Source organism: Callorhinus ursinus, unplaced genomic scaffold, assembly GCF_003265705.2.
Source record: "Callorhinus ursinus isolate GAN/ISIS: 27379988/994484 unplaced genomic scaffold, GSC_fseal_2.0 scaffold6, whole genome shotgun sequence".
NCBI classification, from domain to species: domain Eukaryota; kingdom Metazoa; phylum Chordata; class Mammalia; order Carnivora; family Otariidae; genus Callorhinus; species Callorhinus ursinus.
In genome coordinates this window covers 75,996,125-76,019,878 of record NW_027397068.1, presented here as the reverse complement: position 1 = coordinate 76,019,878, position 23,754 = coordinate 75,996,125, and the positions used below count along the sequence as shown (strand labels likewise).

General features: G+C 43.2%; 1 long non-coding RNA gene across 3 annotated transcripts in view; it reads right to left on the bottom strand.

The window, feature by feature from the left end:
- Nucleotides 1-16,809, bottom strand: part of LOC141372934 (uncharacterized) — a 71,190-nt gene extending 54,381 nt beyond the window's left edge. For all 3 annotated transcript variants that reach the window (XR_012378465.1, XR_012378464.1, XR_012378463.1), the window contains exons 1-2: nucleotides 16,680-16,809; nucleotides 16,293-16,468 (exon numbers count right to left, since the gene is read on the bottom strand). This is a non-coding gene — a long non-coding RNA (uncharacterized lncRNA). The remainder of the gene's footprint in view (nucleotides 1-16,292; nucleotides 16,469-16,679) is intronic.
- Nucleotides 16,810-23,754: the final 6,945 nt, after the last annotated feature.

Below are 23,754 nucleotides of genomic sequence, written 5' to 3'. Positions count from 1 at the left end.
ATTGTGAAAAAATACTTATTTTTAGTAAAAACATACATCCAAGTACTCAGAAAAGTAGAATTTAAAATTATTTAGCAAGAAAATCTGCTAGTCTCTTCTATTTCTGCTTGCAAGTAAATAGAAATATGTTTGACCCTTTACCAACATATTGGTTAGGGATGCAAACTCCTGAGCAGTTAAAAATCTGCATATAACTTTTAACTCCCTAAAAACAACTACTAATAGCCTAGTGTTGACCAGAAGCATATCAATTACATAAACAGTTGATTAATACATATTTTGTATGCTATATGTATTATATATTGCATTCTTATAATAAACTAAGGTAAAGAAAGGAAAATGTTATCAAGAAAGCCATAGGGAAGAGAAAATACATTTACAGCACTGTAAAAAATCCACATCTAAATGGATCCATGCACTTCAAACCCATGTCTTCCAAGGGTCAACTATACATTCTTTATTCCTTAAAACACACACACACACACACACACACACACACACACACACACACAATTAAGCCTTTTTTGTCAAGAAACTGTTTTTTCTGGGAAGAGAGTATAAGAAGGCATTCAGAGACTAGGAAAAAGATCTCCCCACAACATTATGAGAGTTAATTTTGTGTGTCAGCTTGACTAAGCTATGGGATGCCCAGAAACATCATTTCTAGACATATTTGTGATGAAGTTTCTAGAAGAAATTAACATTTGAATTGGTGGTCCGAGTTCAATAGACAGCTCCCCCAATATGGATGTGCATCTTCCTGTCACTTGAAGAGGCTGAAGAGGACAGAAAGACAAAGGAAGCCTGAATTAGCTCTCTGCCTGACTATAAAGCTAGTATGTGGGTCACCTGCCCTCAGTGTTCCTGGTTCTCAGACCTTCAGACTCAACCTGGAATCTGGGTCATCAATTCTCGGCTTTCGGGTCTTCAAACCACAGCGTTGGCCTTCCTGGGTTCTTGCTTGCAGATGGCTCATCATGGGACTTCTTGGTCTCCATAATGATATGAGCTAATACTTTCTTATAAATCTTGTTTTAGATAAGTAAATAAATAGATCATAGATAGATAAAGATATCCTATTAGTTTTATTATTATCATTATTATTATTATTATTATTATTATTTAAGTAGGCTCCATGTCCAGCATGGAGCCCAACACAGGGCTGGAGTTCACAACCCTGAGATCAAGACCTGAACTGAGGTCAAGAGTCTGATGCTTAAACAACTGAGTCACCCAGGCACTCCAAGATATCCTATGAGTTCTGCTCCTCTCGAGAATCCTGACTAATGCACCCATAATTTTCAGGATTGCTGGAAAGAGGTAGGTCTACGTACTTAAAGGAACAACGAACTTACTGGGAGACCCTGACTCATCTTTTGAAGCTGAACCTTGTTAAAACATCTCTGCTGATGTAATAACAGACATTCCCAAGGAAAAAGTGGCCATGGACGTATATTGGGGAACTGTGGACTCTTTTTTTTTTAATATTTTATTTATTTATTCATGAGAGAGAGAGAGAGAGGCAGAGAGAGAGAGGCAGAGAGAGGGAAAGGCAGAGGGAGAAGCAGGCTCCCAAGGAGCAGGGAGCCCGATGCGGAACTCGATCCCAGGACTCCGGGATCATGACCTGAGCCGAAGGCAGACACCCAACCATCTGAGCCACCCAGGCACCCGGGGAACTGTGGACTCTTGAGAAGATCTGGGTCCAAGAGAAAGGCTCTCCCTGCAGGTGGGCTGTAGCTAATTGATGGCCATGTGGCTGAGACCAAGACCCCTCCAGATGTGGACACCCTGAAATCTGGGCATGCCTTGGGGAGATCATTATAAGTATAATAAAGGTCTTCAGTATTGGATGCTCAGGCCAACAGAGATACAGAATGGGTCACATAAACCTTGTCTACTCCACTTCCTCCTTGTCAAATGTACACATGGAGAAGCGACTGCCTAACCTAGATGCCAGCATGCTCCATCTCCCCACAGTGACAGTGTGGCCCCCAGAATGGCCCGGTCATTTCTAACTCAACGGTGGCAGAAATTTCAAGTGAAGAAAACTGAGCAAGCCTTCTGGTTTTCTCTGCTCTGGGCATTATCCACTCGGTTCTGACATGGAGTACCTGGAGAGAGGAAGAGAGAAGCGGGGGAGGGGAGAAGGAGAACAGCAAAGGGAAGAATGTGAACCCATAGTCGTGAGAGAGACTCCAGGAATTGTTTAGTTTGAATATTGGATGAGGCTGAATGTACCCATAAACACCGAAGTCAGGTGTGTCTTCTCTAAAATTAAGTATTTAAAAACCTGTAGTAAAGACAATCCAATATTTCTTCACACAAAGCAACAATTAAAAGGGTGAACTTCTAGGAGGTGCTATTTGGGAGTCGCTAAGAATTTCTCGCTGCTTGGTGGAATACTGCACCCACCCTTCTGAATTTGTACAGTCAGGTCTGTCTGACATTTGTGATCATTATAGGGATAATTTTAATTAGCATTGGGTGACTTGCAGACTTTCAAATTAGATATAACCTCACTTAATCTCCTCAAACACCCCAGTGAGAATATATTTTTATCCCAAAGTATAGATGAATAAGCTAAGGCTCCTTCTTCTCGGGTCCGTTCACAAATAGGAGAGCCTGGATCAAACTCCCATAAATGAGGTTGAAATGAGCCTGGATGATAGAAAAGCAGACTGGTTCCCTTTCTGGATGAAATCTTTTTTATTCTCTCCATTTTTGACAGTGAGACAACAAAATTCTAAGTACGTAAGCAAGTAAGTAAAATAACAGATAGATGATAGATAGATAGATAGATAGATAGATAGATAGATAGATAGATAAAATGGATGGATGGATGGATGGATGGATGGATGGATGGATGGATGGATGTATGGATGGATGGATGTATAAATGTGAAACATTTAGTGAACCTCAGATTTCCATTTAGGCCTAAGGGGCTTCCTTTATTTCAACCAATCTCTCCATTTTTATCTGTCAGCATTAAGGAAAGAGTAAGATTATCCATTCAAGGGCAGCTGCCATCCAATTAACACTTGACTCCAAGTAATAAATCATATCACAAATTTTATTGACAACCTGTAGGACATTATCTGTCCAGTGACACGTGGTGTGACCTTTCACTCCAGTGTAAAAGAGGTTTGAGTACAGCAGTTCAGAAGCTGCTACAATCCCTGAGCAGGACACATCCTTGCTGGTGTAGGGAGTGCCAAGCACAATATGGAAAGGGCATGCTTTGCTTGAAATACAATTACTGTTGATTAAGTACCATCCAACATTACATGTATGCACAATCTATTTTTAACATGCATATTTAAAATCCGATTGAACTGGGTTTTCTTTCTTAAGAGTTCATTATTGCTACCTTTTTTTTTCCCACAGAAAAATCAAACGTTCTATAATGCATTTTGTGTAGAACACTGTTCTAACACCACAGAAAATTCCGTTAAATGTCAGAAGAATTTAAAGTCTTGTTGTTGAAAATCACAGGCTCAGGATGTTATGAGTATTTAGATCTTTGGAAACTTTAATAACCAATGAGTGTGAAAATCTTTTAGAAGTCCCTATTTGGCTGTAGAATATGATATGATCACTAGTTTATTAAAAGAAACCAGTAATTATGCATGTGAAACAAGGGAAAGATTTGCAATGCTTTCACTTTGGTGCCAAATAAGCATTTATTCCCATACATTCTCATACATTTCAAAATATAAGCATATATTTTCATTGTTGATTGATTGATTCATTTATTCATTCATTCACTACACTAAACAGTAATGTCTGTGAGGCTGTTAAAATAATTTGCCATTTTGCTTCATCCCATGAGTAATTAAGATATTGAAAGAAAAACAGAGGCAGAATTTAATCTAGATGTGGAGATTTCAGGAGACATCAGAAGGAGTTCCACACAGCTTACACACACACACACACGCTCACACACACATGCTCACACACATACACACATGTGCTCAGACATATACACATGTGCACAAACGTGTGCACACACAGAGACGCACACCACACAGAGTCATCTAACACTGAAATGTAGGAAGACATTTTTCCTTCTGGTTCAACACTAGATTATTTTGGAAAACATGCCTACCTCTAACAAGTATTCATGCTGATTCATGTTTCCTTTCAAGAACGAGCCAAAGCCCACTAAACACCGTCTTTTCTAGCCCTGCAATAGTCATGTGTGAAGCCCCATGCTGCAGACAGTAAATATTTGACAAAGAGCTATTTTGAGGGGAAGTAATTAATCTCAAAATTAGTAAAACAAAAAAGGTAGAAAAAAAAATAATAGGAAAAAAAGACATTTGAACGCCATGCAGAAGATGCTACCAAAATTTACAAAGACGATGACATAACCCAACCTGATGTCCATACTGACTCATGGCATTTAAATAGATATGTGCTGAGTGAGTCAGCCACTTAGAGGCCCTCAGCTGGGCATTAAGGATACAGAAGTGAACATGAATATTCCTCCTCATGATCTAGTGGACACATAAATTAAACTACTAAACACAACACAAAAATAACCCCCATGTAAACTGTGGCCAACAATTCTAACTATTCTACACCAGATATTTATTATATATTATATATGTAAATGCAGCATTAGAATTAATCAGGGAAAGCTTCATAAAGTTGGTGAATTTTAAATCCAATTTTGAAGGAAGGGGACAAGTTTTGGTGCTCAAATTTGGGGTGGGCAGATCAGGAAGCATCTGTAACTTGAAATATTAGGGAAGCAAGAAAATTTAAGTTGTGTGCAAAAGGTAGATACTTAAAAATTACTTATTGAGTCGAATATATAAGAAAAGGTTTAAGAGAAAATGGTAAAAGGAATAAAAACTCAGCTCATAAGAGGACTCTTGCTTAATGAATCCCAAATCTCTGTTCTTATTTCCTGAATAATTATTGATGTATTTGACAGAAGTATGTAAGTTTTAAAGATATAGAAGGACATAAGTTATAAACATAACTTTGTAACATAAGTTTTTTAAAGTTAACTTGATAAATATGACCTTGGAGAAGTAATTCTACCTCCTCCTCCCTGATCTGAAAAATAGACAAACAATTCTAACTTACAATACAGCTTTGAGAATTACGTGGGGTAAAATACATAAAGAATGAAGGATAATGTTGTTACCAACAATGCACTGAACAAATGTTAGTTCGTTTACTTCCCTAAATAGTATTACCCTGAGCACTTTGGTACAGGAAATTCTTACAGTCTGATTTTACTAACACATCATAAAGCACTAGAACATAATGATATTTGAAGACATGACTTTTATGTTTGATTCACACTACTCTAATAAAAGGAAATTCTCTAAGTTATGATTTTATAAATCTGCTTTGCAATAGTCCTCATAGAAATTAAATAAAGCAAATCTTACATGGTTTCATCAGGATCAAATACATGCTCCTCTTGGACCATGAGCACACGTTTAGTGATTGTGCATCGTTTAAACACACACTGCACACTGCTGGTATAGCAAGTATTTCTATAGTTAGCTGTCAGGTACAAACGAAGGTCCTCATACACTTTTTTAAAAAAATTCTACTTCTTTTGGGTACTGTGCCCATTTTTCCCTCCTGTTGCCCCATATGGTCCTGCCTCGTGCGTTGTGTATAACAGCCACTTGATAAAGAGTTATAATGAGTATTTCCTCAATCGCAAGAAAGGGGAAGGAGCTCTCTGTGCACCCTGCTACCATCTCCTGACATGCCTTGGCCACTCTAATGTCAAAGTGAGATGGATATGGACTTCTTACTCCCTCCCTGGAGCCAGGAACCCCTCCTTTCTGCAGCAGTCAGCAGCCCCGTTCTGGATGGCTCCACACCTTGCCTCTCTACTCTGCCCTAGACGCCAGGGAAGTGGAGTCGTGAAGTGTCTAAGTCAAGGTCATTCCCAGGAGTAGGCTGGGCTCTGTCACACACACAAGTGAAAACCGTGCAATGAGCTTCTGTCCTCACCTCCTCCCCAGAAAGCAGCACGGTGAGTCTTTTGCAGATGTGCAGGATTTTAATGAGATGCTTACTGTCAAAATATATGCTCTTAAGCACAGGTGTTTGACCTCTCCAAAAATAGGGGTGCCCTGCCATGAGGAAAGAAAGCCGCTCACCTCAGTAAACAGCACATCACCACCATCATAATGAGTTGGAAACTGGAATTTCATATTCAGGGACTTCAAAGTAGGAGAGGATAATTTATGGGCAGGAACTACAAGATAATGAAATAATTCAGACCTGCTTTGGTTTTACCAGCACTCAAAAATAGGCAATAAGAACACCCCAAAACGTAGAGCTTAAAGTAAAATACAAGGCTATTTCAATAAGGCATGTCCAATACAATTCAACAAACATTTTTTAAACAAAACATTATTGAGCATCCAGCATGTGACCTTTTTCTATTCAATTTGTTTATTACTAAAGAGTCCCTGACTTAATCCTTCTTCTTGCCCTGTAATGAAGCTTTTGCACTACTGCGTTCTGCTTAATTTGTCCTTCTTTCCCACTCGCAATTGAAATGTTCCTAGGAATTTAGTGTTTCCCCACAATGAAGTTGACCCTGGAGAAGAAAGGTCTCTCATCATGAAGCAACCACTTCACAGGTACCTGCTTCATTGGCTACACAGGCAACCGCATCCTTTGCTAAAGTGCAGTATCTTTCGTAAATAGAGGTCCTTCTCCAAAATGTCTACTTCCCAAAACCCCGGACACTTCCGCCAGCCTGTTTTTCTCCCAGGCTGACTCAGTAGAAGATTTAGTAAGGCTCACTTCTTTCACTGACTCATTTTTCATACATTGAGTGATTCATTCATTCCTTTAACCAATATTGATTATTGATTATGGGACAGGCACTTAGCTGGAAGCTGGAATCAGAGGGGGCTAATCAACACAGGGTGTGACCCGTGGAGTTGACAGTCTGGGGTTTTGTCTGGTAAACAGGGAGATTGTGTGAGGCTCTATGGCGCCGGCAGCCTGACAGGGTGGTGGTGGGCAGAGCAGTAGAGTATACACACCAAGAAGCCAGAACAGGCGTTGAAATAATTCTACTACAGTCTTGAGAACAAGGGAGACGTTGTTTTACCTTCTGATACTTAGTTAGCTCATGGATAATTATAGAATCTTCAAAGGGTTGGTGTAGGAGAAAGGGAATCATTCCAGCGAAGCTCCCGGCATGGAGCAGTAAGTGAACGTTAGCTACCGCAGATGCGCCCCACGGGCTCAGTCAGAAGAGCATGTGACTCTTGATCTCAGGGTTGTGAGTTCGAGCCCCACGTTGGGTGTAGAGATTACTAAAAATGTTAGCTACTATTATTTTGTCTAGGTTTTTTCAGCTGAGGATTTGATTTTTTTTTTTTTAGACCCAGTCCTAGGATGACAAACTGCCAGACTTCAGCCAGCTGCCGCTGCTCATAGCAAACACACATGCCTTCCTTCTTCGATGCTAGAGCACTGATGACAAAGAGATTTTCATTCCCCCCAGGACAGAGCTAAATCTGTGCACCTGCGCTTTCTCATTTCCCTAGGTAAACCCTGTCGGCCCCCTGACAATATGCTCTTCAAACAACTTTTGGTCCCCACCCAGGCTCACCCATGTCTGCAAGACTAAAGAAAATCCAGAATCGTTCCCTGAAGAGAAGGAAAACTTGCTCATCAGACAAGAGTTATTAAATCACTTTTGCCACAATCATCATAAACCTATTTTATTAGTTCTAAGAAGTCAATTGCAATTTTTAAAAAGCCTCCGATGAATTATCAGAGACGGCCTGGTATCAAAGTTTTACCCAATACAAATTCTTTGGCGGATCGGGGTAGGGGAAGCTGGGGCCCACTGGCTCCTACAGAGGACATTCCAACCGCACCGGAGCTGGACACTAGGTTCTTTAATCTAAAATTATTATGTCCTTGGCATTTCTGGGCATTTAATGCCCTGTGCTATATCTCTCTCCTGTGAATTCTGGGTGTGTTTATCTTAATTTACAGAGACAATTTAAACATCTTAACATGTAATAGTTTTGTCCACCTCAGCCTAATGATTAGCAGTGTGGAGGAATACTTCAACGATATTTCTATGGTTCATTAGGAGTCAAATATTCCAAACTCTCAAACTTGATTCCAAATGCCCTGAGAATGAATCAAGTCTTTTCAACTTTCCGCCCCATGGAAACATGCACGTCGCCTGTGAATACACAATAATGAATGGAAAAAGCACAGCAAAGTCATGTTCAGGCTGGGAGAAACTTGGCTGTTTTGCACTGTGGTTCTCACCGCTCTCCGGGGCAGAATGGAACCTTAAGCTGACTCCCTAGCACACCCTGAACAGGTGCAGGCAGCCGCTCTGAGTGGGTATTGCGGGAGCCGGTGGGACAGAAAGATGCAGCACCAAGCGTCACCTCATTTCTTACCCTTACTTGCAGGAGGCATGGAGAACAGAGCAGGAGGAAGGCTGGACCTCAGGCCGATAAAGACACACCCATACTCTTCCTTCTTCCGCACACGACTCCCTTTCCCCCAAGCCCCGCCTCTTTCCCACCAGGCTCCGCCTTCCCCCCCCACGCCCTCCCCCTTTTATTCACACCAATCCCCTTTCCCATTTTCTCCCGGGCCCCTCCCTTTCTTCCCAGTCCCCTGGATGCGAATCCGATTCCTTCAAAGCTTCACAAGGAACCATGAATATGGGCATTCTGCAAAATTCCATCCTCTCCCTCCTGCTTCTTTTCCTCGCCCTTTCTCTCAGAAATCCCTTTTGCTCCCACATGCTCAACCTCCATTATAATGTCATGATTAGTAGCAGGAGTTCTGGTGCCAGATGCTCTACCACTTTTCAGCTGTGGAACTGTAAACACATTATTTAAAATCTCTGCCTTAGTTTCCTCTTCTGTAAAATAGGAATGATAATAATACTTCACTATATGGGGTTATTGTGAGGATTAAATGAGCTGATTTATACCCACAGTGTTAACAAATACACGTGTATAAATATCAGCCATTTTTAAAGTATCACTATCGCTATTCTAAATGCAGATGCCTCTCCCAGCTTATTGACACTAACGAATCCCACATTCATCTCAGAATCCAAATGTCCAAATCTGCACTCGTTGTATCGGCATATCCCAAGCCTGTTCTTTTGTAAATATTCTTGACTCCATCCTGGCATCCTCATTCCCCCGTTTACCTGTCCAGAAGCCCGAAGAGGATGCTGTCCTCTCCACTGTCCTCCTCCAACCCCGATCAAGGATAAGGACTAACTTTCCTTGAGCTTTTCCCTTCTTCCCAGACCCCTTGCCCCAGGGCTCCTCGCTTTTACAGGTCTTGACTTCATCCAGCCCTTCACTACTTCCAAAAGCACATCTGATGTGCGATGTACCCCCCACCTTCTTGCTGTCTCCACATACTACGACACGCAGGGATTTTTATGCATTTTCGTAATAAAGAGACGGTGGGGGTTCGGAGGAGAGCCATGTGAGAAGCAGACACTCCCAGCCGTGACCAGAGAAGGATGCCACTGATCCCTCGTTCCTCCCACACCCTATGTGCTGTGGAAATCAGCACTTCTTACCTGCCGTGGAGATGAGCCACTCACTCCCACCCCAAGAGTGAGCAACGCGACTTCACAGAGAGCTGACACAGCAGAGGCAGAAGGCAGCTTTAATGGGCCTCTACCACCCCTCGGCTGCACCTCTTTTGGGGCAGCCCCCAGGCCTATGTCTCTTCCCCTCCCTGTGCTCATGTGTGTGCTTGTGCTTGGGTGCTTGTATGCATGTTCGCATGCGTGGGTGCGTGTGTGCATGCACACGTGTGGGTGTGTGCATGGGTGCATATGCATGCTTGTGTGTGTGTGTTTGTGGTCTACTTCAATATACCCTGGAAGTCCCCAAACGGCTTATCACAATGGGTCCTCCTGAAGGCATGACCCCTTTACTGGTGCATACAGTGTCTTCATCTTGTTGGAATACTTAATCTCCCCCTAACACTTTTGGGATGGTTGCAACTTTCCCCTCCTGGGATATCAGTGTAATGCCGCAATATTGTGGGGTGTGTCTTAACAGGACTGGGGGAAGGAACTTCTTCTACAATGGCCGAAACCCCACAGTGCTTCTCTACTGATACTGGTATCATCCCAGGCTCTAAACTTTCCCTCATATATGATGCTGGCTCTGTCAGAAATCCCTCCCTCCCTCTTTATCATCTGGCCAATTCCTATTCGTTCTACCATCTTCCCTCCCTTCAGTGTGAGCTCCTCTCCAGTGTTCCTCTAGAGGAATCTTTCCTCCTCTCTGGACCACCACATATAGTTGCCCAGGTTGTTCACTGTGCAACTCCAGTGGGTGCTATTTTCAAAGCCAGTTACATCAGAATACATATGAATATTGCCCTCCTGGGGTTGTGCAGGGTACCTCTATGACATAATACTCTTTCTTTTGTTCTTCCTCCACAAAGTAAAATGTTGTTTTTGTATAATTTCTTCTTATCTGCTACTGAACTCTGTCTCTGAGGAGTAGGTTTTTCTTTGCCTCTAGGGCAACCTCTAGCACCTTCCAGTCACAGGTGGCTCTCTCTAAATGTATAAATATATGAGCCAATTGATTGGTTCGTTCTAATGAATCATCAATTCTCCACTTGCTCCTCAACCACACTGCTAACCTAATGAAGATTTGGGGGCTATCTTTGTGCATACTGTAAGCATTTTGGGGAGGTGGGATGCTCAAATAAAAACCCAGAAAGAGAATGTGTGGAATAAAACTGTGTGGACACTGAAAAAAAGGTCTCAAGCACCCTGCATGATTCTGATCGAATGCTGGGTTCCCATGGGCTTCCCCACCTGCGTGCATACAGAGCAGGAGTGTTCAAAGTGAAGCAGGCAGGTAAACAAACTGCCAAAAAGGAGTTCTCTGTGCTTTGGGAGGAAATGTTGACATTACTTGTCTTTACCCTGGAAAAGGTCAAAGGAATCTCTCGGTGGAGGCATTCCAACCAGAACGCGCAGCCCTTTATTTGTAAAGGGAAAGCTGCTGCTGAGGGCAGTACTCACCCAGACAGGGTGTGGGCTCCAGGCCTGGGGATGCGTGGTTCCCGGCCTTGCTGGATTTTGAACTTCTCACTGGCCCTCTCCAGCGCAGGTGGCCTCCGTGAGGAATTAGCGAATGACTGACCAAGCGGAGAGAAGTCCTTAGTAAAAAATATTACCCTGAAAGATTAGACCTCCATTTTCAATAGACTTCGAGTTAATGTAATGAAGATAAGCTAGACTCCGTGTAACTGTCCCAAATTACAATTCCTCACACATTGCAGCGGGGCGTGCTGCGGATCACCCCAAAGATCGCGCCCCCACAAAATGAATAGTGATGCCCCAGCCTGTGCTTGGGGTCATTCTGCCTTGTTCAGAACGTATTGTTTCGATTCAAATTATTTCTGGAAACAAGATAATTGTCTCCCGGCTACATAATTCCCCGAATTCTCCCAAGGCGCCGCTGTTGGAAGAACAGGAGCGGGGAGGGGAAGTTATTAGCAGCTCCAGACACGCGCCCACACACCCTCCCCTGGGCCTCTCCAGCTCCCCGGGAATAGAGATCACCTTTTCAGTGTCCACCCCAGAGAATTCTTTTCCGTTTTCGGGGGAGACAGGAGGACAACTTCAACATATTTACAACAGTCACAAATAGGAAAGCGGGTGAAAAAAATTTCTGAGAGAATAGACAGGATCCTGAAAGATCTATTTGTAGAAAGTCTTGCTAACAATCCAGAAACCAACACTTTAAGATCACTCATGTAAATACCTCCCAGGATGTCTTCCCTGATTAAGGATGTGTGAGGGTTATTGAGTTTTGAATTAGATGCACTTTAATAAAACAGTAGAATGTTCTTATCTGATTGCACCTGTATTGATTGTGTTAAAGAGGTCTATCCTTGGATCAGGGTCAATGATTTTACATAAACTTACTAGGGACTCAGACTGGGGATTCGTTTTCGGATTCTTCCAGGCTATCCAATTTCTTAGGTTTCAGTAATCTAAGGAATTTAGGAGCATGCCTCTTGTTGAAGAATTTTTTTTGGGGGGGGGGTTGTGTTATATTTTGTTTGATCTTCCTGATTACCTACTCCACTGAATTATTTTTTTTAAAAATAACCTGCATTAAATAACATGATTTATTTCAATTGTTTTTAAAGTTGAAGAAGTCTTTTGTACAAATGTAAAATGCATCCTTAAGAATCACATACGAAAGTTGGCTAGACGTCTACATAAAATGGCATGCATAATTCAAAATTAAAATGCATAATGTGTTCAACTGATATGCATTCAGCAACAGTAGACTTCAGATTACTAGTTGTATTGTTTTCTGATGCCTTCTAGAAAATCAATATGTACAAGTAAACTCATGGTTAGCCTCCTACCTGTTAGTGCTGTAAACCTCACTTCTGTAAGGGAAGACATGAACTGAGCTGAAGTTTGGCACATTTTCAATTGCTATGTGTATAACATTGTAGAATGTTATAACATTCTATAATGTTGTAATATAATATATAAAATGAGGGCATTAACAAGGGCATATTACAGAGATATTCTTTTAACATACTTTTTAGATTTTACAAATAAAACCAACACCTCATATTAGAATTAATTAATTCTTTCATTCAACATTTTTTTTTCTTAGATCCTACAGTACTCTGGCATGGTTGTAGGAACTGGGGCCATCATGGTGAATGAGACAGATGGGATCCCTGCCTTTATGGATCCAGTGAGCTAGGGCAGATGACAGACAACAATGAGTAAACAAAGAGAAACATTTAACTTCAAATAAGATGAGGACAACTTTGCCCAGTGGGGTCATGAAAAAATGGATGCGAGGGTGGGGATTACTGGCTGGTAAGAGTGAGCTCATCCTCTCCCAGGAGGAAGTAAGAAATTAGCAGCAACATGGCTGAAGAGAACGAGAGGAAAATGTGAAAATGTGTGGGAGAAAAATCAGCAAGGGTAGAGGCCAGATGTGCACATGAGTTTGCTAGGTGTTAGAAACCTTATGGCTAGGGAGAAGGGAGTGAAGAGGGGCCAGAGCATGAAGGACCACAAAGGACATAGGACCTTTTGTTGAGGAGTGTTGGAAAGCGACTTACTAATATGTAAGTAGGGGACTAACATGTTCTCATTGGGATTTAAGATATCACACTGGCTGCTGTATGGAGCATGAATTGGTAAGTGCATGAATAGAAGCCACAAGAAAAATACAAAGCCATGTCAAGCACTGCTAATACCTACTCACACCTCTTCTCCTTGACTTACTTAGTAAAAGAATTCAGCATTGTTTCTGGGCAGCAATGTGACCACCTAGACAACTATGTTCACCTGCCCTCGTTCAGGTGGGAGCTGCTAGTGGCATGGAAACAGGAAAACAAGCATGTGGCATGCATCCTGCTTGCCCTTCCTGGTTCCACTGGGTGTGGTCAGTGATGTGACCTTGATGGCAGGCAGGAATGACACAGGCAGCTTGGACCATGGGCCACCTCTAGGGTGGTAGAGCAGGAGGGCAGAAGGATTCCTGCCTCTGGAATTCTGTGTGAAAGCATGAGCTTCCATTTCCACTGTGTTTATAGTGGGCAGATCAAATTCTGATCAGTCCAGTAGGTGACAATGGCTCCATGAGACATGAGAGTGCTTGGATTGGGCACAGTGCAGACGGTGGGGACGGATGGATGTCAATGTACATTTGAAGGTAGAATCATGTCTATCTACTGATCTGAATCTCTGGAATGAATGTGGACTGTAAAAGGAGGAGGAGAAGCAGGAGGAGAAGAGAAGCATGATAGCTCCTGGAATTTTGGCCTGAATTACTGGTCGGATTGGAAGCATGGATTACAAAACCAGTTCTGAACATATAATTACAAGGAGACAGCTTTGTGATGAAAGTATGAGCAACTTCCCTATAAATCACTTCCATTTTTTCAGTGAAAACAAAGTCCTCAGCTGAGAGTGTGGTGCTGGGGGCGTCGGACCCTAGCAGAGAGAGGGCAGGTGTGAAGTGGCCATCTGGGAGGGGAGGGGAGGGGAAAGGAGGAGAGGGGAGAGGAGTAAATCGAGCTGGGATGTGTGCTGACACAATCTGCCCACCACCAGCAGAATTTTAGATATTTTTCCCAGGCCACATTCAACTCATCTGGGCACAGAGTTAACAGAGTTGGATTTAACCCAAATGGTGTTTTGACTAGAGATGGAGGGGCAAGAGCACTGAGGGTGTATCAGGGGAGTCACCACAGTGATGGACCATGCCACCTAAGCTGCATGGCGAGGGTGAAGGAGAGGAAGTGGGATGAATGCTGGGAAGGGTGGCACACATGAATGAGAGGGCTCGGTTTAGATGAAGTCATATTGGTGTGGAAGTACCAGAGCAAATGAGCCAGGAAGACAAAAACTTGGGTCAGAAATGCTTTAATTAAAGATTTTGTAGAGAGTGTGGTTACTGGTAATAATAAGTACAAGAAATGGTCGCAGATATGGATGACAGAAGTGGGAGGAGGAAAGATTATATTGGAGGTGAGGGAATTGAGGGGCAATGTGTTTGATGGTCTTTTAAACTGGATGTGCAAGTCACCAGGGGTGATGAACAGTGCTTTGGTGGCGTGGGGGAAGCGGGTGGGGGCGAAGGGTGTGAGGCAGATGTGGGCTCTGAACTCGGCCCAGGAGAAGGGTAGATGTCCACAAGGACAGGTAGCACTTGGGATAATCTAATGATGTGTGCTGCAAACATCCTGGTGGGCTCCTCTGCTTGGTTTTTCTTGTCTGTTTTATGGAAGAGAGACAAACAGTGTTCTGGAAGGACAAGGGACAAAGGCCTTCACCTCCAGGCCCTGCAGTATGCACCACGTGGGAAGTAGCCATCACCTGGGAGACTTGCAGGGGGAACTACGGCTTCAGGAGGTCATTAGATCTGTGTCAGAGCAGGAAGGTGATGCACACGGATAACAAGATTCCACAAATGACATAAAAAGATGAAGAAAAGCAAACCAAGAATACACACGTGGAGGCCAATGCCTGGAACACTCTTCAGACTGGAACCTATGGAAAGCATTTTTATTGTGGAAGGTGGGATCAGGGCATGAGGGAAGGAGAGAAGGCTCCCTATCGTAGCTTCATTAGTCGGTACAGCTGATCCCGAAGCTCCGAGGATCATTCAGTTCCAATTTCCTCTCAGAGAACAGATGTGAAAGTCAAAACTGGACAAGTTTGGTCAGGCAATCTCTGTTGAACTAGCCCTACCCTCAACCTTGCCTGTGCTGCAGGGGAGAAGTTCAGTGGATTGTCACACAGGGACGTCATAGCCTTTTCTCTTAGAAAATGTCCAGAGACAGAGTGGTATGTAATTTTAGCTGTAGTTCCTAAGCATGGTACTAGATATGCTTGATGTTCTTTCCAAATCTAGGAACCCATTAACTTCAAGCAATTCTTGGAATAACAAGACATCAAAATGAGGTTTTAGAGAAAGAAATTCTAAGATCCAAAAATGTTGACACCTGCCCTTCCTGAGCTGTGCCTCCCTTCCACACACACACACAATCTTCCTAGTTTATGTCAGTCATTCAAACCTCATTGACCACCCCTGCTCTTTTACGCTCCCTTGGTGCCCTCCATGCTCATTAGGTACTTACAAGTTTATGTCATCTATGTTCTTGTCTTTATACTAGACTTGAAGGTTGCTATCTTTCCTCTTTGTGTCTCCAGGACTCAACAAGTGGTAAGCTCTTGGGAAATGCTTATTGGGTAAAGAAGAAGAAATAAAAGAATGCCCTGAGAGACATCACACAAGTAGGAGACATGGTTCTTCTTTTCATGAGCCCAGACATATCCTACAAGGATAGAGTTTCCACCATTCTCCTTATGGCCAACTGCATTCGCCTTCTTCTTCACGTGAGCCAAGCTTCCTGGTGGAGACCATGGACATGGCTGGTCATTGTCATGGTTGTGACAGCATTTTTAATACCAGCTGTCCTTTACCCAGACAAGGATGACCATAGGAGTATCCACCCATCCTATGAATAGGCCCTGACATAATGCATGACACTCATTGACATTTATTGATCCACTAAGTCATTGGTGGCCTCCTCACTCTGCCTGCCTCCAAGAATTAAAGGCTGAAAAATAAGCATATTTCAATGACTCCATGTACACATTTCAAGAATATTCTTGAATAGGCTCTTCAAAAAACAAACAAAGGAGCACCTAATTGTATCACTGAAGCCAAAGAGCACACAGAACAGCATCACTGGTCAAAGCCACCTACCGGGGCATTCTTTTAGTCATGGTCACCTCATGTTGCACCAACACCAGCAAGGGCCACACGCAGAACCAAATCTTCCCACAGTGGGAGGCGACCTTCAGGGATCCTGGCCTCCACAGGTAACTTCACGTTGTCAATGGCACTTTTGTCCGAAAGCCAACATCCCTCAAACTAGGGAACTTAGGAAGAAGTTAAAGATACAATTAAAGTAAATCACAAAGAATTAAGAGAGAAGTAGTTGCCTGTAAGCAAGACAAAGAGGGGGTTTCATTTCCTACTGCCATGGCTATCATAAGGAGACAACGGGGAGCTTGACCATCTCTGAGTGTAGGCTCCTGTCACACTCCAAAGCCACGTGCAGATGGCAACACAAATCCCACAGCCACGAACCTGCTGAGGAGAGTCCGTTGCACTGGCTGGTGTGATTCTGGTGCCAACTGTGCATTTGGGAACTACTTTGGGAAGAAGCTAAGATTCAGTGCTGGCTTAGCATTTGCAGATGGGGGTCCTGGGAGCTGTTACAGACCCCCTCCGTGACTTGGATCGCCTCAGCTGGGACGCAAGGCCAGCAAACATGCCAGCAGGAGAGCAGGACGAGCTTCTTCCAAGATTCAGCGGTAATGTGAACACACAGAAGTGTTTCCAGGGAAATGGGAGAAGGAGGAAGAGAGACTCATTTGTCCATGGGGAGTGGGGGGGGGGGACGACAGAGTCCTTCGGTCCTGAATAGTTGCTGTTGGCTGTGAATAGTGACCATTGACAGGCTGAGGAAACACAAGATCCTTCTTGCATCTAAATTTTGGGTCCTGAGACCAGACACAAAAACTGTTTTGGGAACCACGACTGATCCTTGCCAAAATTTTTACTGGTTCATGGTAAAATAAGAAAATAATGACAGCAGAGAGTTTTTTGTAAAGGCAAATAGATTCATAAGGTAATATCTTATTTTTTTCTTATTAACACCCTCCCCCCCTTTTAATGTTAAGATATCTTTTCTTTTTCATGATTTTAATGATACATATATGAGGTGAAAGCCGTATCCATTTGGTCTGACCTAGAACGTTCTGGTTGGCACACTGTGAGCTGGGCAGCCCTGCCAGAACTCTCTGCTTGCTTTGGAGGTTGTAGCTGGGCTGGAGACCACTCTGGAGAGGAGCAGCCCCCGCTCCAGAGGGTAGTCTTGACTCTTGCATTGAAAACTTTCAGCAGAAACTGAAATTCACTTAACACTGTGTGTCAACTATACTTCAATTAAAAAAAAAAAAGAAAAACTGTCAGCAGAAATTCTTGCAGCATCCAAACAATACCCAGGAGCCTGAAGGAAGGATCTATTGTGCAATAGATCTGCCCTGCTGTGTGAGTGAGCAAGTGTCCTGGATCCTCTCTCCCACCTCCTCCCACCCTGGAGGCATTTCATAAATCAGCAGAACTCCAGGGGCTCCTCCAAGCATACCCCAGGGTATCCAGAGGCTCTACTCTCGGACAAGGGCACTGACATCACTAACTAGAATGCAAACCTAAAGGTCAGAGAGGCAGGTTTGCCCCCTCTATCCTTCCCAGAATGTAAGTCATCCCAAGATACAGTTCTAAGAACAGAACACCGAAGATACATCTGCTCGTTACTCATAAAAGCAGGGCATTATGAATGACTCATGATTAGTGTTTTTTCAGAAAAGGGTCTCCTGAAGACTCCCTGTCTCTGGAAGGCTCTTCGCAGGTGTCCTTCCACTTCAGATTTTAAGAACATCTTGCCCTTCATCCGCCCTGGCTTTTTCTTGTTCCTTTCGTTTTATAACCTTGCTAACCCATGGCACCTTCTTTCTGCAGTTGGAAGCATTGATGGTAGAGAAATTTACAGAGAGGCTGCATGATGTAGTTAGTACAGAGAGCAAAGATCTGTCCGAACAATAGACTCTTTGATCTTGGATTTTTTGGAGGCTTAATTTCTGTTGAAATTATGTCTAATATCTCAGCTCTATACATCTGGCTGAGGATGGGTCAAAGGTAAATGTGTTTTCTTTATCTATAATCACCAGAATTCTCCCAGAATCTGGCTTGGACTAGTGCATGTCTGGATGTGATTGTATTCACCCATTCATTCATTCACTTATGGGTTCATGGTCACTGCGTCAACTGCTTATTTATCAAATATTATTGAACAATTACCACCCGTGCCGAGCAGGTTGCTGCTCCCTCTGCATACAGGCTGGCTTTCTCCTCCCCTCTGTCAAGTCTTCACTTACCTTTCCAAACAAAGTTTTCTCAACCGTGTTTCATTTGCACTTCTGCTGTGAAATTTATAACGCCATTATTTTTAATCGTTTACACGTCTGCCTCCCTGACCATAATGTGAGCACCTGAGGTGGCAACTGGGTCATAGCATTCCCTATGCCTACAATTCTTTAAGTCATGCTGACTGAGTTCCAGGTACCATTCCTGTCAATTTACATATATAAAGTCATTTAAACCTGGCAATTACCCTATCATTTATTTATTATCGTCATCCTCACCATACAGATAAGAAATTGAGGCTCCAAGAGTTTAAGTAATTTGTCCAAGTTCACACAGATGGTAAGTGATAGAGACAGGATTCGAGCCCACTGGAGTGGTTCCTAATTCCACACAGTAAATATTATTTATCGGCCCCTCTGTGTGTCCTTATCGTTTATTGAATAAATTGACGGATTCATAATACCCATTGGCCTCATAAGAATGTTGGGACGACATAATATGCAATAATCATGCCCAGTGTATAATGCACCCAAAGAGCAGAGAATTTGTAGTGATCTTCAGATTCTGAAATCTTATTTTCATGCATAAACTTAATAGCATATATCTCTATTTGTTGTATAACATCTCACATATTAATTACATAACTCTTTGGGAACATTCCATGATAAACTCTTCCACTGAACTGAACATATTTCTTATCTCCTGAGCCCTGCTCTAATTCTCCTTCCAAATCAGTCTGCTAAGTTTAACTTGTAAATACATTTACTTGTGTCGTCCAGGTTTTAGTCAGAGGGAAAAAAAAATTGCAATTAGGTTGAAAATTCGTGATTTTAGAAATGAGAATAAATCTCAAGGTGTAGACTTGATTGAAAACATTTCAATGAATAAATGGACAAATTAAAAAATGTGCTTTCAAGCTTTATTATTCACTGAATATTGACCAAATAAATGTTGAGCTGTGGGCTGCTCACAGATTAATTTGCCAGTTCAATGTGCAAACTCCTTTGAGGTTTTCTCAAGCTGGACTCAGTAATTTCATTACAGTTTGAGGAGACCAGATAAAAGGAAGATGAATGATATGTGAAATTAGTATTTTCCCCCTCCAGGGCTAATCTACAAATCAGATCTTATCAGTTTTTTTTTATCCCACTCCCAAATCAAATAATTTCAGAGACTCCATACTGGCTGAGTTTGAAACAGAAATCCCCAGTGACCTGAGACTCACAGCTATGGTTTACTTGCTCCTTCCTCAACTTCGAAGCAGATTCATTAATTGGGACTTAGACTCCAGCCCAGCTCCCAGGCGAGGGGAGGGGCGGCCCCGGAGCCTGGCAACTGCCCACAGGCCTTGAGGAGCTAGACCCAAATACATCAGTACTTCTTTTTACAAGATACAATAGGAACTTGTGACGATTCTTTTTTTATTGGTCATTTAATTTTCCTCTCTTTCAAGACATTCTTTAGTAATGTGGTCCTCTTAGCATCTTAAATCTCTCGCAGGCTGTTACAAAGACACCATTCAGGGTTCTGCTGAGCCAAGCTCTGTGATATCACAAACACAGGAACTGGGAAGCCACAGTATGTTCCCAAGGAAAGACTCCCAGCCACAGAATTGGCAGAGGGCAACCACTGCTTCGAGAAGAGAAGCTGGCATGAATATATTTGAAACAAAAGGCCGAGTGAGGCCGGACCCGTTTTCCACGGGGAATAAAAAGCTGTAATCAACAAAACCACCTCGTTCTGTGTTCTTTCACTCTTCTTTCCTCTCATCTTCCCGCCAGCATTACTGAATAAGCCCCACCACAGTCTGTGGTAGAAATCCTGTGAATTATAGAAATGTGACTTTATTGGGAAATGCGAAGTGTGACGCTGCGGGTCATCGCCATAGTTCCTGCTTAGACTGGCAAAGTAACCGGGAAGGTAAGTATGCATTTTGTCTACTGAAAGACTGAATTTTATTTCCAGATGATGTATCCTTGAGACCCAAAATATTGTATTATTCAACAGCAGTAACATCATTACAGTAGTACGGGCTGCCTGCGCCCTTTCCTCCCAAAGCAAAGCAAACAAAAAAGTTAGGAAGACTGAATGAGCTGTCATGATCCAAAAAATCGAGGAACTTTAAGAAGAAATAATTTACTTCATCTACATTACCAGTAAGTGAACCCAGAAGTCCTCGATGATCAATAAACCACTATGCCATTGAAATCATTTTACCAAGAGAATATAACAAAATCTGCCTCCCAGTATCTAAAACAAAGATATTTGGAGGCTTAATGCCCTTTGGTATTACACTCTGGTTATTGTATATTGCATATTGTTAGCAGATAATGCAACTGTTATATAGCATTGTTACAGTAACTAAAACTGGGTCTATTCAATTATACTTGCTCAACAACGAAGAACCTTAGCATCTTTCCCACAGGATAAAAGCAAATTGTAGAATCCTTTCTCTCTAACGGCAATATTCAACAAAAGGCCATTGCTTTTGAAAGTCCAATTTAATCGAGGTCTTTGAAAAGCGGTAGACATTTTGGAATTTTACTTAAACACCAAAATCATGGCAGAGTATTTGACTTATGAACAATATTAACAAAGCCTAGTAAACTGGCATTAAACTCTCCAAATTTTCACTTGCTCATTTCAAGCAAGGACAAACAAGGTCCTGGCTTTCTCCTCCCTCGGTCAGCAAGTCCACAGGCCTTTCTCATCAGGCCCTTGAGTTTGTGGCTTTTATAAACTCCCTCCCTGAAGCTTTGGAAGCAGGATGTTCTCCATAAAAATGTCTGCAACTTTCCCTGAAGAGCGCCTATGGGACGAAAATGGCACGATGTTTCACCGTGGGCCCTCCTAGAGATGGTGGAGCATTTGTTCTGTTCAGCTCCTCGTTGAGTTTCAGTCCTAAAGCTCCTGACTGAGACGGTTTTGAGTTATTCTGGCCCCAACAGGGTACCCTTGCCTGCTGCATCCAAAGGCCCCTCACCTGCCGGGTACTAACCCCCAGAGGTACGATAAGCCATGTTACAGAAGATCAGCAGGACAAGTCCTGCTGTCCCGTCCTTCCTCTCTGTGTGACCCCAAGACGGAACATTAACCCCTCCGATTTTCAGTTTCGCATTCCTACAAGGGATACACCAGAACCCACTACCCATATCACAGGGGCGCTTGGAGGCTTAAGGTAGATCAGGCTTGTGAAGCACTCCCCGGAGCACCCTGCACAGGAAAAAAAAAAAAAAAAAATGTTAGCTTAGCTGTTATTTTGGAGACTCGTGATACAAGAATAAAAACCTCGGGAAAGCAACGAGAAGAGAAAAATGATGAGTGAGCTACAGGACAGAAATAGATGAAAACCCACAATTACAAAAATGTTTGTCATCAACTCGTCATCCCGCTCCGTGAAAAGCTATGTGGAAAGGACGCTCTCTCTCATTACTGCTGCAGTCTGTGTTCCAAGACGGTGCCTTCAATTCATTTGGAACAACATGGAGTATAAATAAATAACGAAACGCTGGATGTCGAGAATGTGTGTCTATAATCTGGGAGGAAGAGTCACGTGTCGGGCTGCACTCCATGCTAGGTGTGCTTTGCATACATTTTCGTAATCATGACAAAAAAGTGGGCAGTCCCAGCTTGAGGCAGTTGCCCAGAGGTAATGAATGCATGGCTGAACACTGCCCAACGGGCGTGGCAGAAGCCCTAGCCAGCCTCGTGTACGCCTGCGCTTCAAGGAGGATGACATTGGCAGAGATGGACGGCCACGGGAAGACATGCCACTCGGAGCCACCATGAGGTTGATAAGGAATGTATGTGTTGGGAAGATTTCAATGTCGATGTGTTTTATTCAGGGGTGAGTTTATAACTGCATGTCAGAGGGCTGGATATTCAGGCTGGGTTAAAAAAAAGGGGGGGGGGGAAGAGACTGGCATTTTCTGATGAGCCCAAGAGTGCTCTGTGAGGATAATTCTACACAGTGAGTGCTGTAGAAAGGATGAGGTGTGGCTCAGGGTTCAACCTCCTGTGCCGCAAGCAATGCCCCTCACTCCCAAGGAACTGCAAAGACCCTGCTGTCAAAGGGATCAAGAGTAAGTCTGAGGCATGCTTGGCTGTGTCGGTGTTTACCAACCCTGCCCTCTTCACTAGGCTTGAGCCAGGTGGGATGGGAAGTTAATGGGGGTGAGCTGAACCCATCTGAAGGGCTCCACAGAGAAGAAAGTGGCCATGGGACTTCAGGAAATTGGAGCACAATCAATCAAGCCATCAGTCTTACACCTAAATTTTCCACTAAAAACATTCTCATCTGGAAATCATACCTGATAGTGGATTCCTGGGGGCTGGTCTTCAAGGGTCAGTTTTGCAAGGACCTCAGAACCTTCTCTTCAAGTATTATGATGTTCTGGAGTATCTCTGCATCCCCAGCAGCTTTATTAGGCAGGAGATCCCACCAATGTTCACACGACTGCCCAGGAAACAGTCCTCGCTCTGGTATCTATCCTCTCGGCCCATGTAGTGGGGAGGGCATTATGGCTTCTGGGAGTTCCTACTCTTCAGGCAGTAGCGCGGTGTTCACTGCCTTTCTAAGACTCAGTGAGCCAGGGGCAGCCTCTGGCCACCTTAGGCTGGAGAAGCTTTCCAGGGCTCCAACCTCTCCAACAGACAGTACCGGGGATGGGGGAACCCACCATACATGGTGAAGCCATAAGAGCAAGTTTCTTGACTGGACCCTGGCTTGATGGCAGTGAATATGTCTACCCACTCATTCTCTGTCTAGCCGATATTTAACTGAGATTTTGGAGATAAGTTTACTAGCTAATTTAGCTAGAAACTTCTAATGGTCCAACTGAAGGACTTAGGTATGAAAGTCAAGAATATCTGGCTGTAGGATAAATGTGTGACCTGGTACATAACATATATAATGACGTACCACTCGTTAGCTGTAGACAAGAGTTTTAAACTTTTAAGAATTCAATTGCATAACCTGGCAATAACATGAGGACTAAAACATATTTATTTTTTTTTAAGATTTTATTTATTTATTTGACAGAGTGAGACACAGCGAGAGAGAGAACCCAGGCAGGGGGAGTGGGAGAGGGAGAAGCCGGCTTCCCGCTGAGCGGGGAGCCCGATGCGGGGCTCGATCCCAGGACCCTGAGATCATGACCTGAGCCGAAGGCAGACGCTTAACGACTGAGCCACCCAGGCGCCCCAACATATTTGTTATACTAGCATACGACTG